This window comes from Rattus norvegicus, chromosome 17 (assembly GCF_036323735.1).
Source record: "Rattus norvegicus strain BN/NHsdMcwi chromosome 17, GRCr8, whole genome shotgun sequence".
Lineage (NCBI taxonomy): Eukaryota > Metazoa > Chordata > Mammalia > Rodentia > Muridae > Rattus > Rattus norvegicus.
The window spans coordinates 51,583,412-51,602,328 of NC_086035.1; the positions used below are offsets into that span (position 1 = coordinate 51,583,412).

The following is an 18,917-nucleotide window of genomic DNA, read 5'->3' on the forward strand; positions in this document are numbered from 1 at the left end:
GTATTCCCCACTTTTGGGCTAATATCATGTGTATTCTTTTGTGACTGGGTTACCTCACTCAGGATGATATTTTCTATTTCTCTCCACTTGCCTAAGAATTTCATAAAGCCATCATTTGTAACAGCTGAGTAGTACTCCATTGTGTAAATGTATCATATTTTCTATATCCATTCCTCTTTTGAAGGACATCTGGGTTCTTTCCAACTTCTGATTATTATAAATAAGGCCGTATGAACATAATGGAGCATGTGTTCTTGTTATATGTTGGAGCATCATTTGGGTGTATGCCCAGGAGTGGTATAGCTGTGTCCTCAGGTAGTACTATGTCCAATTTTCTGAGGAACCACCAGGCTGATTTCCAGAGTAGTGTACCAGCTTGCAATCACACCAACAATGGAGGAGTGTTCCTCTTTCTCCACATTTTCATCTGTATCTGCTGTCACCTGAGTTTCTGATCTTAGTCATTCTGACTGGTGTGATGTGGAATCTCAGGGTTACTTTGATTTGAATTTCCCTGATGACTAAGGATGTTGAACATTTCTTTAAGTGCCTCTCCATATTCATCAGTTGAAAATTATTTGTTTAGCTCTATAGCCAATTTTTAATAGGGTTATTTGACTCTCTGGAGTCTAACTTCTTGAGTTCTTTGTATATATTAAAGAATAGCCCTCTATGGGATATAGGATTGGTAAAGATCTCTTCCCAATCTGTTGCTTGCCATTTTGTCCTAATGGCAGTGTCCTTTGCCTTACAGAAACTTTGCAATTTTATGTGGCCCCAGTTGTTAATTCTTGCTCTTAGAGCGTATGCCATTGGTATTCTCTTCAGGAAATTTCTCCCTGTGCCTAGGTGTTCAAGACTCTTTCCCACTTTCTCTTATATTAGGTTCAGATCAATGCAATCCTCATCAAAATCCAACTCAATTCCTCATAGAGTAAGAGAGAGCAATTTGCAAATTCATTTGGAGTAACAAAAAACCCAGGAAAGTGAAAGTTATTCTCAACAATAAAAGAGCTTCTGGGAGAATCACCATCCCTGACCACAAGCTGTATTACAAAGCAATAGTGATTAAAAAAAAACTGTATGGTATTGGTACAGAGACAGGCAGGTAGATCAGTGGAATAGAATTGAGGGTCCAAAAATGAACCCACACACCTATGGTCACTTGATCTTTGACCAAGGAGCTAAAACCTTGCAGTGGAAAAAAGACAGCATTTTCAACATGCTGATTCAACTGGAGGTCAGCATGTAGAAGAATGCAAAAGGAGCCATTCTTATCTCCTTGTACAAAGCTCAAGTCCAAGTGGATCACGGACCTCCACATAAAACCAGATACACTGAAAGTAATAGAAGAGAAAGTGGGGAAGGGTCAAGGTATCTTAAATCAAGCATTTAGAGTCTCCAGACTCACTCTTGTCTAGGTAGGACATGTATGCCACAATGACAGGAGGCCCAGAATGGAGGAGAAGTCCCCCCACCAAGAACCAGAAGATGGAATATAAGACACAGATATAGCTGGCAGCCATTGCATTCTGCTACATTGCCTAGCTGGGAACTAGCTGTTGCAGAGAGCTCTGCCAAGAGACCTCTCTCTGCCGCTCCAAGTTTTATACAAATTTTATACTGCTAGAACATACAGATAGGAGGAATTAATTTTGTTATGCAATTTACTAACTTAAAAGGAATGTAGAACCAGTCTTTTTAGATGCCAGTTAAACACATAATATTTATCTCCATATATTTGGTGATCTTCAGCAAATATTCCTTAAGGTGCATAGAGATTTGTATATCAGCCTCACCCAAAGCTGAGTGCCCATGCGGCATAATGGACAGACAAAGAGGCAAGACGTTTCCAAGACTGACTTTAAAAGGAACAAGTACTGAAGCCTCAGCCCTCACTGATAGGAGAAAGAAAACAAAAAGATTAAATAAATAAATAAATAAATAAATAAATAAATAAATACCCAGCCAGAGCCAACAAGTGCTATTTTAAACTTTCTTTCCATATAAAAGACTCTAAGCATAGTTCATAATGTTAGAGCACAATATGGGTTCTTTAAAAATATAGTCATTACTTAAATTCAACCATCCTGTTCCACAAATATCTTCCAAGTGCTTTGTGTGCCAAAATATTTTATATGCTAAAGATCCAGAAATAGAATTTTTCAAAAAAGAAAGCCCAATGGTTCTTTGGAAGTTAAAATTGCCCTATGTTTCTCCTACTACAGTAAACTACAAGTAAAAAATAAATCTCAAAATTAAGATGGTGATAGGCTCACTTGAAAGTCAAAAAGCATGAATAAGTATGAATATTTTAGGCTTAGAGGATGGTCACCTCTGTCATGAAAGGATTCCAAATGCTATTTTGGTGATGGACACACAGACACAATATACCCAGTGGCAAGAGTGAAGGAATGAGTTTGGTGAAAATCTCTGGCAGGGGAATACACAGAAGCTTTGGGTCACAACAATGTAAAGACATTAATTTTTTCTCTAATACAAAATGGCTCAGCTCCTCATCTGTAGCCCTGCCTTTTGAAAGGAACCCAACAGGATAATGTCGATATAGCTCATTTTCTCTGCTCCAAGGAAATTTGTGGTCAAAGAAAATGGGTGCCCTCTTAGGGGGGATTTTATTATATTGAGTAAACATTTTTTGTAAAAACAAATTTCCATGATTTCTTAAAGAGGATCATGAATATAATTTATCTTCTTTTTGGTGGCCTTCTCTTTGCTTTATCTCTGTTAATGAATAGATAATTGTACAAGACAGAAAACTGGAACCACCTCCAACCCCTGTATACACTCAAACACATGCATGCCCAGAATGGGAAGAAGCACAAGGAAGCCATGGTAGTTTGCCTGCTAAATGTCCTTCATCCTGAACTTTCTAATAGTCAGTCATAGAATGGGGCCTAAACCATTAGAATGAGCAATATGGAAACATGGTCAGTTGAACTAAAAGATCAGCACCAGAAGAAAGCAAACTGGACTTACAACGTAGGATTTTAAAGAGATAACCACAGGCAGAAAAAGGGGAGCAGTAGGAAGAAAGACAATCAAAATGTCAATCAAAATGACAACACAAAATCTACAAAGAAGAACAGAATTACAGATTGTAGTCATGTAAACAACTAGACAGCAGTTCCACAGACCCTGATGAAGCCTGTTTAGCCTGCTAAACTAAACCTTTTCCTCTTTCTTATGCTTAGCTCTGAGCACTCAGAAGGGGGCTGCATCAGAGTTCCTACTGTTAGAAACTTACATTCTTAGAGCCAAAATTCCCTCATTCTGCTATGGTCTACTATTCACTACTATGCCCAGTTAACCACATATCCCTTTCATTAGTATTTCTCTGTATTTATAAGTATATCCATGGTTTTATTCCTTCAAAATGTTATATTCAAGTCCTCATTCTCAACTGTTCTCCAAATGTATGATGTTTTTTAAAGCATGAGAAGAAAACCATGAGTCATCTCCATAAGACTTTGTATAGCCTCAGTTTGTCAATGTCTCAATAATGAGAACGGCTGAGTTGGATGAGGCTTTCAGTCCCCTAAGTGGGCACATCTACTGGCCCTCTGGACATATTGATTAGCTAATCGATTTGTAAGATTTATAGGACCATATTCACTGCCAAAGTCTCTGGACACCTCTAAGACAGTAACATTAAGCAACACAGAGAGGTGGATTTTCCCTGTCCCAAAGGCTTCCTCTTGTCATTCAAGAGTTTGAAATGCACATTAAAGGGAGCCTCTATGCTGCACACTGAAGATTATCTAACAGAGGTTTACCCAGGGACTAAAACGTAATAGTTCATAATGCCACAGGCCCGCACAAAACCTCCTCTCTCCAGTGTTCAGAAATTGATGGAATTTTAATCCTGGAAAGGACTTTAAAAGCCATTGCTGATGCTACCAAGCGCTATTGATGTGTAGTCTTTCATTGATCCAAGCAAAGTTAGAAAATAGGAGAGAGCCAACAGAGTAAGTTTTCCTAAAATATAACTTTAGTTAAAGAACAAGTCAACATTCTGAGTTATGTCCTTTCTATTTGGGGCATTAAATAGGATTTATTTTAGAAAATTGATGATGGTATATTCTAGTCATGTTAAGAAATATTTTCAATTAACAGTGTAGAATATGACAAGATAATTATAAGTATGTATTCAAAATTACCTTTGAATTTTATTGGTTGGTGAAATTCAAAATCTAAAAATCACTGACTTTACAGAACACTGAAGATCAGAAAGACCAAGTGACCCTCTAAGTCAATGGTACCCTGTGAACGGAGAAGGAGTCTCCTATCTGACACGACAGTGTGCTGCCTCTTTCAAACTCCTGGGCTTCTGAGAAGACCATCTCGGCCCCCAGTAGTATATACCCCTCAGATCTTAAAACTTCAATGTAAAATTGTTGTCTACTTGGGGAATCTCTTTCCACGGTTTAGGTCTTGGTAGAACACAAAGACCAACTCCTAGAAAGCCAAAGTGAGGCATTATTTCCCTGTGCTCGCCCTGAGAACTATGGGTTCTTAAGTCTTAAGCAGGCAACTCAGATGCACTCTCTTAGGACCTTGAAGGAATAGCTCAAAGGTGCCAAGTCCAGAAGGCATTGTGATGGCAGCACAACTGAGAGTCACAGCAGAAAAAAAGAGAGACCATGAGTGCAGAAGCACATCCCAAACTAGGCTCTTCCCTAACATGGCCGTGGCTATGATGTTGACTTCCTAGCCCTCGAGTACCTTTCCCAGCCTGGTTTTGTGTGCTTCCCACTGATTCTGTTTCAGCTCACTTGACTAGGTTTCAGCTGTTTACAACCAACAGCCCTGATTGCAACTCTCTCGAAATTACCACTGACCAGTATTAGGATGTTTTCACCAAGCTACTGTGAAAACAACCTGCTTTGTGTCCCCATTTCCTCTTGTAAAGCTGCCATTTTTAGAAAGCAAAAATATAAAAAAATATGTTTCAATTTCAGACTAGCAATAAATAGTATATTTGTATAACAATATTAACAGTGTGCTAAACAAGACTGTTTCTATCTGACCTAAACACTGTGCTCTACTCAGTAACTGCTGATGGGTCAGTAGCCACATCTGATTAGAGTCCATCTCACACCATATGCGATGCACCACACAAGTATAACAGTACCTGGTATGATCTATTTTCTTACAAAAGAGATATAGAAATATTCCTGTTTTTCAAATTATTTTTTTAATTATAATATAAATTACATGATTTCTTCCTTCCCTTTCACCTCTCTAATCTCTCCCATATACCCCCTTCTTGCTCTCTTTTAAATTTATGACATCTTTATTAACTGTAGGCACATATGTGGTGATAAAATTACTTAAATGTATGTTTTCATGGCTGACCATTTGATATTGGATAACCAATCAGGATGGTCCTTCCTGGTTAAAAAAAAATCAAAACAACAATAATAAAAACTCTCATTCTCAGCATTCTTTAGTTGCCTGTAGTTCTTTTTATAGGGTCTTTTTTCAGGCCTCATGAGCTTTCTCCTCCTCATGGACTTTACCTGCAGAGATTCTGATTTAATTGTTGTTCAGTGACACCAAGAAAAGCTGCACAACTGCTATCTTAGCAAATGTTGTTAAAATGTAACCAGGGATTGAGACCCATTAGGCTAAAAGACTTTGTTGAGCCTACTTTTTTTTTTGTCCTTTAAATGTTTCTTTATTTCTCTTTTCTTTTGTTATTTTATTTTTTTCCTTCCCCCTCCCCTCCTTTATGGGTGTTCCCCTCCCCATCCTCCCCCCATTGCCGCCCTCCCCCCAACAATCTAGTTCACTGGGGGTTCAGTCTTAGCAGGACCCAGGGCTTCCCCTTCCACTGGTGCTCTTACTAGGATATTCATTGCTACCCATGAGGTCAGAGTCCAGGGTCAGTCCATGTATAGTCTTTAGGTAGTGGCTTAGTCCCTGGAAGCTCTGGTTGCTTGGCATTGTTGTACATATGGGGTCTCAAGCCCCTTCAAGCTCTTCCAGTTCTTTCTCTGATTCCTTCAACGGGGGTCCTATTCTCAGTTCAGTGGTTTGCTGCTGGCATTCGCCTCTGTATTTGCTGTATTCTGGCTGTGTCTCTCAGGAGCGATCTACATCCGGCTCCTGTCAGTCTGCACTTCTTTGCTTCATCCATCTTGTCTAATTGGGTGGCTGTATATGTATGGGCCACATGTGGGGCAGGCTCTGAATGGGTGTTCCTTCAGTCTCTGTTTTAATCTTTGCCTCTCTATTCCCTGCCAAGGGTATTCTTGTTCCCCTTTTAAAGAAGGAGTGAAGCATTCATATTTTGATCATCTGTCTTGAGTTTCATTTGTTCTAGGCATCTAGGGTAATTGAAGCATTTGGGCTAATAGCCACTTATCAATGAGTGCATACCATGTGTGTTTTTCTGTGATTGGGTTACCTCACTCAGGATGATATTTTCCAGTTCCAACCATTTGCCTACGAATTTCATAAAGTCATTGTTTTTGATAGTTGAGTAATATTCCATTGTGTAGATGTACCACATTTTCTGTATCCATTCCTCTGTTGAAGGGCATCTGGGTTCTTTCCAGCTTTTGGCTATTATAAATAAGGCTGCGATGAACATAGTGGAGCACGTGTCTTTTTTATATGTTGGGGCATCTTTTGGGTATATGCCCAAGAGAGGTATAGCTGGATCCTCAGGCAGTTCAATGTCCAATTTTCTGAGGAAACTCCAGACTGATTTCCAGAATGGTTGTACCAGTCTGCAATCCCACCAACAATGGAGGAGTGTTCCTCTTTCTCCGCATCCTTGCCAGCATCTCCTGTCACCTGAGTTTTTGATCTTAGCCATTCTCACTGGTGTGAGGTGAAATCTCAGGGTTGTTTGGATTTGCATTTCCCTTATGACTAAAGATGTTGAACATTTCCTTAGGTGTTTCTCAGCCATTCGGCATTCCTCAGCTGTGAGTTCTTTGTTTAGCTCTGAACCCCATTTTTTAATAGGGTTATTTGTCTCCCTGCGGTCTAACTTCTTGAGTTCTTTGTATATTTTGGATATAAGGCCTCTATCTGTTGTAGGATTGGTAAAGATCTTTTCCCAATCTGTTGGTTGCCGTTTTGTCCTAACCACAGTGTCCTTTTTCTTACAGAAGCTTTGCAGTTTTATGAGATCCCATTTGTCGATTCTTGATCTTAGAGCATAAGCCATTGGTGTTTTGTTCAGTAAATTTTATCCAGTGCCCATGTGTTCCAGATGCTTCCCTAGTTTTTCTTCTATTAGTTTGAGTGTATCTGGTTTGATGTGGAGGTCCTTAATCCACTCGGACTTAAGCTTTGTACAGGGTGATAAGCATGGATCGATCTGCATTCTTCTACATGTTGACCTCCAGTTGAACCAGCACCATTTGCTGAAAATGCTATCTTTTTTCCATTGGATGGTTTTGGCTCCTTTGTCAAAAATCAAGTGCCCATAGGTGTGTGGGTTCATTTCTGGGTCTTCAATTCTGTTCCATTGGTCTATCTGTCTGTCTCTGTACCAATACCATACAGTTTTTATCACTATTGCTCTGTAATACTGCTTGAGTTCAGGGATAGTGATTCCCCCTGAAGTCCTTTTATTGTTGAGGATAGTTTTAGCTATCCTGGGTTTTTTGTTATTCCAGATGAATTTGCAAATTGTTCTGTCTAACTCTTTGAAGAATTGGATTGGTATTTTGATGGGGATTGCATTGAATCTGTAGATCGCTTTTGGTAAAGTGGCCATTTTTACTATATTAATCCTGCCAATCCATGAGCATGGGAGATCTTTCCATCTTCTGAGGTCTTCAATTTCTTTCTTCAGAGTCTTGAAGTTCTTATTGTACAGATCTTTTACTTGCTTGGTTAAAGTCACACCAAGGTACTTTATATTATTTGGGTCTATTATAAAGGGTGTCGTTTCCCTAATTTCTTTCTCGGCTTGTTTCTCTTTTGTGTAGAGGAAGGCTACTGATTTGAGTTAATTTTATACCCAGCCACTTTGCTGAAGTTGTTTATCAGCTTTAGTAGTTCTCTGGTGGAACTTTTGGGATCACTTAAATATACTATCATGTCATCTGCAAATAGTGATATTTTGACCTCTTCTTTTCCGATCTGTATCCCCTTGACCTCCTTTTGTTGTCTGATTGCTCTGGCTAGAACTTCAAGAACTATATTGAATAAGTAGGGAGAGAGTGGGCAGCCTTGTCTAGTCCCTGATTTTAGTGGGATTGCTTCAAGTTTCTCTCCATTTAGTTTAATGTTAGCAACTGGTTTGCTGTATATGGCTTTTACTATGTTATGTATGGGCCTTGAATTCCTATTCTTTTCAGGACTTTTATCATGAAGGGGTGTTGAATTTTGTCAAATGCTTTCTCAGCATCTAATGAAATGATCATGTGGTTTTGTTCTTTCAGTTTGTTTATATAAAGCCTACTTTTAATACACAATAGTGATCAAGGAATCTTTAGTTAAACTTCACAAGCTGGACCTAATTAACTTCAAGCATGTGCGTATTGGTTCCAAGCACATCAATCCCAAAGTCACTTGGATAAACTATAGAATGAGACTCAGGTAAGGGATCACCTCATTGTGATTATTTCAAGTCACTAACTAGAAAATGTTTCTAATAGAGTTAGTAGTCCAATGGTGACTTCAGATTGCATAGTCTTTGTTCAGGAGCCAACTTAGTGTTAGTTCTTCCCTCATCAGTTGGGGCTTCCTCAGATTGGGAGTCTTCAGATAGGAAGGAAAATAGATCTCATGCTCTCTTCTCCCCCAAACTCATATTGTATCCAGATTGCATAAACCCCAAAGAGACCTTCAGGATCCACAACTCCAATGCAAGCACATGAGAGTCTTTATTTGAGCCTGGGCCACAAAAAGTTCCTGATGCAACAGGATGAGAGTGACCCCAAGGTCTAGGGGAAGGGGTTTTTAAAGGAAAAAAACCCAGCTAGCTGGGGTTTCCAAGCCTTGGCATTACATGATTTGGTAAGAGATTTATGGGGAAGCTGACTTTTAAAATGATTTGTTTGTTTTTGGGTTCCAAGGCTGCAAATAACTCTGGCCCGGTGGAATATCCGATGGTCATGAGCAATGTCTGTTGACTGCTATGGAAGAGGAGCAATTAGCACCCTTTATGGTATTTCTAGGAACAATGCGATGTTCAAGGGCCACTTGGGTGAAAGGCTTGCTAGGTAAAAGTCATATTTTCTGGCAAAGGAATGAAACCAGAAAATATATTAAAATAGGTAACCCAAACTCAGAAAGATAAAAGCTACAAGTTCTCTGTCATATGGGGATCCTGGTTTCAAATTTTTATATATTTGGGAGTCGTGGGGAGAGATCAGAAAGGGGGAAAGAGGCTTCAAGGAAAGCAATGGGTACATGTTATATGAAAGTACAAAGGTGGTGTTAGGGGTGGAATGATACAGGCCAGGAAACAGGAAAAAACTGAGGAAAGCAGGAGGATCACAGAAAATTATGTACAAAAAGGAAATGTATTACTTTGTATGCTAGTCAAAAAGTAAGCTTTTTATTTTAAAAAAAAAGTCAGAAAAGTGACTACAGGTATATATGTTGAGCACTTGGTCCCCAGCCAATAGTGCTGTTGACAGATAGTAAAATGAAGGCCCCCATGGAAGAAAGTTCAGCAAGTGGACAAGCCTTTGAAGGAACTATTAGACAACTGGCCTCTTCTCATCTCTCCACTCTCTGCTCTCTGGCTGCCATGAGGTAAACAGCTTTGTTCTAATGTTCTACCTCACCTCAGACCCAACCCAAAACCTCTAAATTCAAAATTCTTGAGCCAAAATATTCATTCTATGCCTATCTTCAATATTTTATCACAGTGAAGAAAAGCAGATACAAGAAAAAACAAAAAGGAAAGATCCATAAGCCAGGAACTTACAATCTGGAGAAGGAAAGACTTTTCTTCCTAGATCCATAAAACACTGAGAAGCCTTCAGAATAATGAGGACCACAAAATCCTCAACCCTGAGATGAGGGTGAATCCAAGACAACTGCTATTAACCCATTGTTAAAGACATTTGAATAGCTAAGATACATCAGCAAAGGCATATGATAGACAGAAAAGTCTTTTATAAGGAACTTATACTCTCAGAGAGGAGAATAAATATGTTTTGCGTTTAAACCTGCGAAGCTCCCAGACCTAAAGAACAAGACTGTGAGAATAAGTTCATCTAGAAGTAAGAATGCAAGGAATCTTTGCTAGCACCTGTTTAATGCAGCTCTCAGCAGCCCACAATTCCAGCTCCAGGAGATCTGGTGACACACAGTGACAAGTCTATTTAGTAGTAATCTGGACTAGGCTGTGTATGTGATGGTTTTGAAGATCACTTCGAATCCCTGTGGTCCTGGCTGGCCTGGGTCTTACCTGTGTAGCCCAACCATCACTCCTTGATTTTCCACAGTGTGCTCTATTCTAGCTACCATCTATAGAACTTACCATCTTCTTTCTCTCTAACCTCTAAGACTTCACTCAAGTAGTTCTTCTGTCTGAGGTATCCTGCTCCTTTCTCCTGACTAAATCCTTGTTTCCCAGGTCCTCATGTAGCTATAATTTATTCCAACCCGCATTCCAAGACATTTCAGAGATGGTCCTCTTCGTCCCTGGACTGTCACAGAGTTGGCACTCTATACTATGTATTTACCTACTGCTACAACCAAGTTCCTCAAGGGCATTTTCTCCAATACCCATGCCTGACACTGTCGTTCCTCAATAGATGCCTGCAAAATGAATATGTCTCTTAATTTCTTAGTCTCTTTCTCCTTTATTTCCACACAGAAAGGCTTATAAATTGAATTAAATATTTTTATAAATTTCTCCAACCCACTTGTACTCTATATGCTTCTCCATGTAAATGCTATGCTTCCCCAGTCTTGCTCATGTTCAACCCTGATGTTGTTGGACTGTCACTCTTCTTCCTGCACTGCCCAGCAGTGGTACTAAATAAATTCTTATTGTATGTGTGTTCTAGAGCACTTACATGTGTTTAGAGCACTTGGTCTAGTGAGCTATCTTCCCTAACACAAGAAGAACCTGGAAATAAGTGGACCCTTATAAGTTGAAACAAAGATCAAAGAAACAAAGAGCTGATCATTTGAAAGGATAAACAAATCTGAAAAAAGCTTGTCCTGAATCACCCAGGGAAAAAACAAGTTATTGACATGGGAAACAGAATAAACAAGTAAGGTTTCTTCCTGGGTTTGTACAGGATCAAGACAAACTCATACTCATTCTCAATTCACAAAACACACACAGCATTGATAAAAGGGTTGATTATCAAGCATGCCCACTACCTGTTACCTTCCCCCTGCTCCACCACAGTTTTGATGATAAATTCAGGGTGTTAGAACATATGTGAAGAGAACAGTATAGGAACAAAATAGAAAGAGTAGTACAGTCTTTCCTAATAAGTACAGACCAGGACCAGGAGATTGCAGGATGGGTCTTCTCTACTGGCTATACAATGTAATGGAGACCAATGTTCCTCAAGCTGTTAACCAAAGAGAAAAGGAAAGATCATTTCAAACAGTCTACAAAGTCAGTATTACCATGATCCCCAAACCATAATAATAACAACACACACACACACACACACACACACACACACACACACACAAACACAAACACAGCACGCACGCAGCAATACCCTTGATAAACCTATACATGTATACAGCCAATATGAGCTTTTCTGGCAGTTCAAAGTTTAAAAAAACTTGACAGAAATGATGCTTCATGTCCATGGCAGGTTCATCATGAAAATAGGATAATTTCACACAAACTGGTCAACAGTAAGCTCATAAGAAGGGGTCAAGAAGAAGTCATGGTTATTCTTCATGAAGAATGAAATTTTGTCATTTTCTAAAATATACTTGGACATAAGGATTGTCTGTAATGTGCCAGTTCCAAAGATATGGTAAGCATCATGAATGGGTAGGTGGAACTTTAATAAAAAGGGGAGAACTTTAGGCACATGACAGTGACTGCAGCAGTGTGACAGAGCAGATGACCATGATCTCAATTTACTATATTTATGTATAAAAGTGTCACAGGGAAATTTCCTGCATTAAAAATTGTTTTTAGAGGGAACAATTATGAAAAAAGAACACGTAAGCAGAAATCCATGCCTCAAATGGAAAAAGAACACAAAATCCAAGCAAACAAAGAGGAAGTCTCCCAAAGTCAAGGTCCAAGAGATTTGAAAAGTCCAAGTTTATCAGGGTCAGCACTAGAGTCTAATTGCGCTCCATCTAACAAGGGTTTCTCTGCAGAATCAAGACACACCCCAGCCCACTGCAGGGCCTGGAATTGATTGGATAGGAACTGATTTCTATCACTTTTCACAAAGGTTTTTTGTGATGTCACAGCAAGGGATAGACTAATAACCACATGAGATAACCCAAAGTGGTTTAGGGAGGGTGGGACATGGCAATTCTGGAAGATTGTTAAGAGGCACTGTATAAATTTTGTCATGGCCATTAGTCAATTCCCAACAAGATGCAGCTGAAGGGACAATGACTATCTCGCTCCCCAGCTCTCAGAGAGCAGGGAGCTACTGTAGTTGGAGGAGCTGATGACTTGTAAGGAGAGGTCTGAAGTAGTTGATTACATGACTTTGGCAGGCCCCTACTGCACTCAGCCATCGAATTCCACCTGCCTCTTTCCACAAAGTGGGGCTTTATGACCTCCGCCAAACAGCATCCCCTGCTAGAGACCAAGCATTCAGACACATGAGAAGGTGTGAGACCATTCACATCAAACCTTGAGGAGGACATTTGACTTTTAATAATAACAGTAAGTACCATAATAACAAGAAAAACAGACTTCATGAACTCTGTGATGACCCACGCTAGAACATGGGTGAGACCTAGTTAAGACTGTGAACCCACAGTCTGCTTCAATGGCTTTTCCATTAGGAACCTGAAGTTCTCTATTAACTCCTTATTACAGACTTCATCATCTCTACATTCATGATATTCAATTCCTTTGTCTTAAACTCAGATGGTCATCCAAAGGATGATAGCCCTCCCTAATACCACAACGCTGTTATGAAATGGGCTGTCCCTCATTGACATAGCAGGTTTTTGGTTTAGGGAGGGTGGAACATGGCAATTCTGGAAGATTGTTAACAGGATAGGCAAATTTTTATTATATAAAGCTTAGGAATATAATCTACAGGTTATATAGTTGAAGTGCACACTGTGATGAATTTCCTTGTTTTCTATACCTTATTCATACTAACAAAGCATTTAAAATTCAGAAAAAATTAATTTAAGAATGTCAAAGGATTGTGCTTTTTAATGAAGATAATTATGTATGTTACTAAAAAAGAAACTAAAGTAAAATTAATCCAAAAGTCAATTAAGAGATAAAAATCAAAACAAACCAAGAAGTAAACTTACTCTTTGGAGGTCAAACCAGATCAAAATGTCTGTTTCCAAGAGATCAATGATATTGAAGTCTATGAGAACCAATGTCCGAGTCCAACTGTTCTACAGCCAACAGCTTCCCTCCTGTGAGAATTATGAGAAGACCCAAGCCCAGCCAGTGCCATAAATGGGTGGGGTCTGCAACTCTTCACAATGGTTCCAGTGAGATCATAGCAAGAAATGAACCAATTATGGTAGTTCACAACCAAAAAATAATTTAATCACTTTCTATCTCCAGTACTGCCTTATTTTTCTCATTGCCAAATCCCTGAGAAGAAGCAGCACATATTACACAGGTTTTGCTTTGGCTCAGGGAAGCCATGGATGGAGACTTGAGATGATGGGTCTGGAGCAGCTGCTTATGTGGCCTTGGCAGGTTACATTGCCTCTAGTGACCCAATTCTTCTTGCTAGGTTCCACCACCCTGTTATTTCACAACCTTCCAAACCTTCTGCTAGAGACCAAGAATTCAAATACATGAGTTGCTATGAAACTTCTCACATTCAAACCTTAAGAAGGACATTTTGACTTTAATAAGAGCAGCAGTGACAAGAATGGACTGTCAGCTTTGGGCTGACCTGGGTTAGAGACTTGGTTATTAACTAGATAGAAATTGAACACACAGGCTTCTCTGAGATACTTTTCTCTAAGACCTGCATATTCTCTAATGACTAGTTACTGCAGACTTTGTAATACTCAATTTCTTTCTCTTAAACTCATATTTGTAGGCATCAAAATGCTGGTAGCTGTTGTGCTAGGAAGTGTTCATGAACCCCAAAAGACCACCAAGGAGCAATGAACTCTTTTCCAATGCAACTGAACTAGGGACTCCTTATTACAAGCTCAAGCTTGGGACTCTTCTCCAACCCAGCCTTGACACACAGGACTCGAAAGCAGAGTAGCCTTGAACCCTCAGCAGGACAAGGTTATATAGGAAATGGTAGCAGCGAGGGGACATCCAGCCTGGCCAGTACCTAACAAGATGACTATTGTGAGCCAACTGGTGGGTGTTTTGAAGTAGGACCATGAACGGTCACAAACAGTCTGAAAGTACATTTGAAACAATCAGACTAATCTTTGATTCACTGTTCCTAGGAAGTAGGGAGAAACTCTGAGGTATGGGTCAAGGACAAACTGTGAGGTCCTTCCTGGTACTTGAGTGTAGCTTGGCTTCAGTTGCAGGTCAAGGTCTCAGTTTTCTTTTCTTTTAGGATGGAGGCCAGTTCCAAGATGAAGTAGATTTGGCCTCTCAGTAGCCTGTCCGTGACACCATGACGTCATGACAAAATGTGCTATCCCTCAAGATCCCCCAGGGCATGTTTTGTCTCATGAGTGTCTTGGCGGCTGGGAAATACTTTTACCATGATAGGGTAATTTCTAACCACAGGGAAAGGCTGGTGAAGTAACAAAGCAGATGGATATGATCCAAGAGCATTGGTTAATTAAATTATTTTTCACAGCTATTATAAGTAAAGAAATAAACCAATGTACAAAATGTCAAAGATAAATTAATAGGTAATAATAGAAAATGACTGATAGTATAGAAATAAACTAAAGCACATGCACAAACTAGATCCAAGGCAATAAAGAGTAAATCAAAATCCAGGCACAAAAAAACAGTCCACAAGAAAACAAACTCACAATGTTCAGGTCAGTGAAGATCACAAATGTCCAGTTCCAAAGATGGACAATAAAAAATAAAACTCTCAGAACAAAGTCTGAGTCCAACTGCAACAGCATCTCTTCAGTATATGGACAAGATGCAGGGCCAACCAGTGCCTCATATAGGTAGGTTACTATCATTGCTCACAATGACTCCTTGTGAGCTCACAGGAACCACAGGCCAATCACAGCTGGCCAAAACCATTATCATTTTTTAGCTCTTTTTATGGATTCTCCCAAATCCATACCTTTAAACTATTTAAGAAAGAGAGAGGTTATTTTGGGTCAGGCTTTCAGAAGATCAGGCATACCCTGTTAGTGGGCTCACCTGCTGGCACTGGCACAGGTGTTGAGGCAACTTGTTTCACTGCATTGACAATCTCCCTGGTCTCCTAAGGACCCATTGCCTCCAGCCAGGCCACAAGTACAAGGGCTCCCTGACTTCTCAAGACAGTGCTGCCCAAGGGGAAAAGGGGTTCAAACACATGAGATAGAGCAGGATATACTGCAATCAACTCTTGAAAAGGATCCTTTATTATTAATAGTAATGATCAATAATAATGAATATAATAATAGACTTAGGAAGCTTTGTGCTTCCATAGGTCATAGCTGTTGGTGTTCCTGCTAGGATGAGATGGTATCCTGGGACTCGGAGCCCAGGAACCACATCTCTGAGGTGGGACAATGTCCCAATGGAAGGGCGTCCTGAGACAAGGAGCCCATGAGACATGGAAGTCCAGAAACGGCCCAGCTCTAAGAGGAAACATCCTCAGTAGAGGTGTTGCAGCTCCCAAGAGAGGGTATTTCCAGACAAGCTGAAGAGCTCAGGGGCTTCATCCCCACTCCACTTTTCAACTTCTTCCCTTCTTTGCTTCATTGTTTCTTGGCTTCTTCCAGGCAGCAAATCTCATAAAGGAGATTTATTGGGGGCACAAATCCACAGATGGCTCCTTCTGCTCCTGGGAGAAGACAGCAGAGAACTGAGCAGAGACAGGCTTTATACAGGGCTTCATGGTGGGTGGGAAGAAGTGGGGCTTTTAAGAGCAGAAATTTTCCAGAGTGTGGATCAATGGAATTTCAAGTCCTGAGCTTGGGGAGCTGAGGGATTGGTGGTTTTCGTGTTCAGGGATTGATGAATTTTCATGCCCCGGGAATGGTGGGATTTTGTGGAAAGCCTGAGAGATTGGGGGCCGGGGGGGGGGGTTCCTGTTCAAGGATTGGCAGCTTTTTGTTCAGACTTTTCACCTAAAATTAGCATAATCTAAAAACTGTTTGAGGGGGCTGGAAATAAATTTTGTGACCTTTATATAGGCTAGAAACACTGTTATGACAAAGTGGTCTTGGGGAGGGGTCCTAGCTGCTGGAGTTTCTCAGGCAAGACCTGGCCACTTTCCTGCCTCAGGGGAAAGTTTACAAAGTATACAAGGTTGACAAAAAGGGTCCACTGATAGGGAAGGCTGTTCCTGTGCTTCAGTGGGAGTGAATGGCCAACAATGGACACTGGTATTTGTTAGGAAGTAATGTAGGGTTCCTTAATGGCCTTGTGACATGGGCTCTTACATTCTCTACAGCAGCTGGCTTTTGCCGACCTCATCATTTCTGCATTTAGGGTGTCCAATTCCTTTAGCTTTAAACTTAGACTGGAAAAAGACCACAGACTCAATTCCAATTTTAATTAAATGACTTTATTGATTAATGCTAGTAGACCAGCAGTCTTAAAGCCAAATCAAAGACAGGTCCTGCAAAAAAAGTCTAGCAGAAGGGTGTTTAAGGGTAAGTACCACAATTATCTCATTCGTGCTAAATGTGTAGATGGGCAAGAAACTACTTTTATTCTCCTCGGCTTCGTGCGTTTCACAGCAAATTTTACAATTTGGGGGAGGGGACCAGTAGTCAGAGCTTATCTTTTAGAAATTTAGAATGGGTGCCTCGCACAAAAATGGGGTTTTGCTTAGTCATCACACATCAGTTGGAGGGACCAGAGCATCTTGGTTTAGCTGTCAAGTAAAGCTGCAGGCCTGGTATGAAACCAGCCCAAGAGAAAGTTGTGGTCAACAAAGCTGAAAGGAGTTGGAGAGCAGAAGAGCACTTTGACCTCAGACATGGAGATGCAGAGTTTGGAGATGGCCCTGCTGGTTTTCGGTTTTGCTTTGGTCCAGTATTTCCTCGCTCTGCTCCTTTTCTTCTCTTTTGGAATGGCAATATATATTACGTATCACTGTCTGTTGGAAGTATGTGATCAGCTTCTAGATTTTGATTTTACATTGATAGCAGCTAAGAGATTGCCTTGAGTCTCAGAAAAAAAAATTGGAGTTTTAAATAGTGTTGAGACTGTGATAGATTATGGGAACTTTAGAATTTGTGTTACATACATGTTTGCATTATGAAATAGCTACAAGCCTATAGGGACCAGAGAGTGGAATGTGGTGATTTGAATAAGAATGGCACCCACTGGCTCATATATTTGAATGCTTAAGTCACAAGGCACTATTTGAAAGGATTACAAGGACTAGAAGCAGCCTTGTTGAACGAAGAGTGTCACTGGGGATGGGCTTTGAGGCATGAAAAGTCCATCTGATGTAGCTCTCAGTTACTGGCCCAGGGCCTGCCTGCCCGCTGTCATGCTCCCTGTTATGATGGTAATGGACTAAGCCTATGAAACTGTAACTCCTCAATTAAATGTTTCCTTTTTATAAGAATTTCTCTGGTCTCTTCCCAGTAATAGAACACTAACTAAAACACAATTTTCAACTTTGAAGTCTGAGCTAACATTTCCTATTGATGAAAAAAACATCTAAGAATGTATCTCAGAATCAGATAATAGCGTCCTGTGCCCAGCCTGAGGCTAACGATGCTGTAAATCTAACACCTACAAATGCAAAGCCCCTCAACTGCCCACAGATGGCCCCACTTACATATTTGGGTACTATATTTCAATTACTTTTCTTATGGATGCATCAAAATACCTGACAAAAGCAACATAAGCAGGAGTCATTTTGGCTCACGCTAAGGGCAGACTGTAACACCGGAGCCCAGAGCTGGCTCCTGCTGAGGCCTTAGTGCCTGCTGCAGACCCTGCCCTTCCACAGGTATCACCAGGCTCCTGCTGAGACACCACCTATGATTCTCTACCCAATAGATTTCCATGAAGCAGGTTTTTACCTGCAGGATATAAGTCTACATCAAAACAGGCATTTCTGGTTGCACAGTTCCATCCCCGGGCCTTCCCAGACTCCTATGGAATTAAGGACAGAAGGAAGACCGACTCTGCCGTATTGGCCCTTTTCCCTCGCTTCTGAACTCTCACTATGCTGTCTATGTTCTGGCCTTAGTTCTCTTCAGAGGCCCTGCTGTGCCGCTGTCTGCCTGCCTGTCTGTCCATCCATGGTGTTAATAATACTTTTACTAAAATTCTAACTGCCTCTAAAATCCATTTAAGTGAACTCCTTGAGTCTGCATCTGAGTCCTTTCACAGTTTATCATGGTGTGGGAGGCATCATGGCAGAGTGTGAGGTGGCTTATCACTTTGTATTTGCAGTCAAAGGAGGCAGAACAATGAATGCTGGCACTCAACTCTGGTTTTCTCTATTTTATTCCTTTTTATTGTTCAGTCCAGGATTCCCGCCCACGGGATGATGCCACAGTACCTTAGCATGAATCTTCATACTTCAGTTAAGCCAAACTAAAAATTTCTCCACAATGCATCCAGATCCCATCAAGTAGAAAATATCGAGTGAATCAATCTATGACTTTCATTCTGTGATGGTAAAAGTGCAAGTCCCTGCCAT

At 40.4% G+C, this 18,917-nt stretch overlaps 1 protein-coding gene and 1 long non-coding RNA gene across 2 annotated transcripts in view; one reads left to right on the top strand and one right to left on the bottom strand.

Annotated features, from left to right (window-relative positions):
- Pou6f2 (POU class 6 homeobox 2) overlaps positions 1 to 18,917 on the top strand; it is a 576,195-nt gene that overhangs the window by 542,890 nt on the left and 14,388 nt on the right. The window lies entirely within an intron of this gene.
- LOC134482718 (uncharacterized) lies at positions 8,847 to 15,979 on the bottom strand. The gene is made up of 2 exons (XR_010059195.1): positions 13,441 to 15,979; positions 8,847 to 11,531 (listed from the first exon to the last, which is right to left on the bottom strand). It is a non-coding gene; the product is annotated as an uncharacterized LOC134482718 (long non-coding RNA).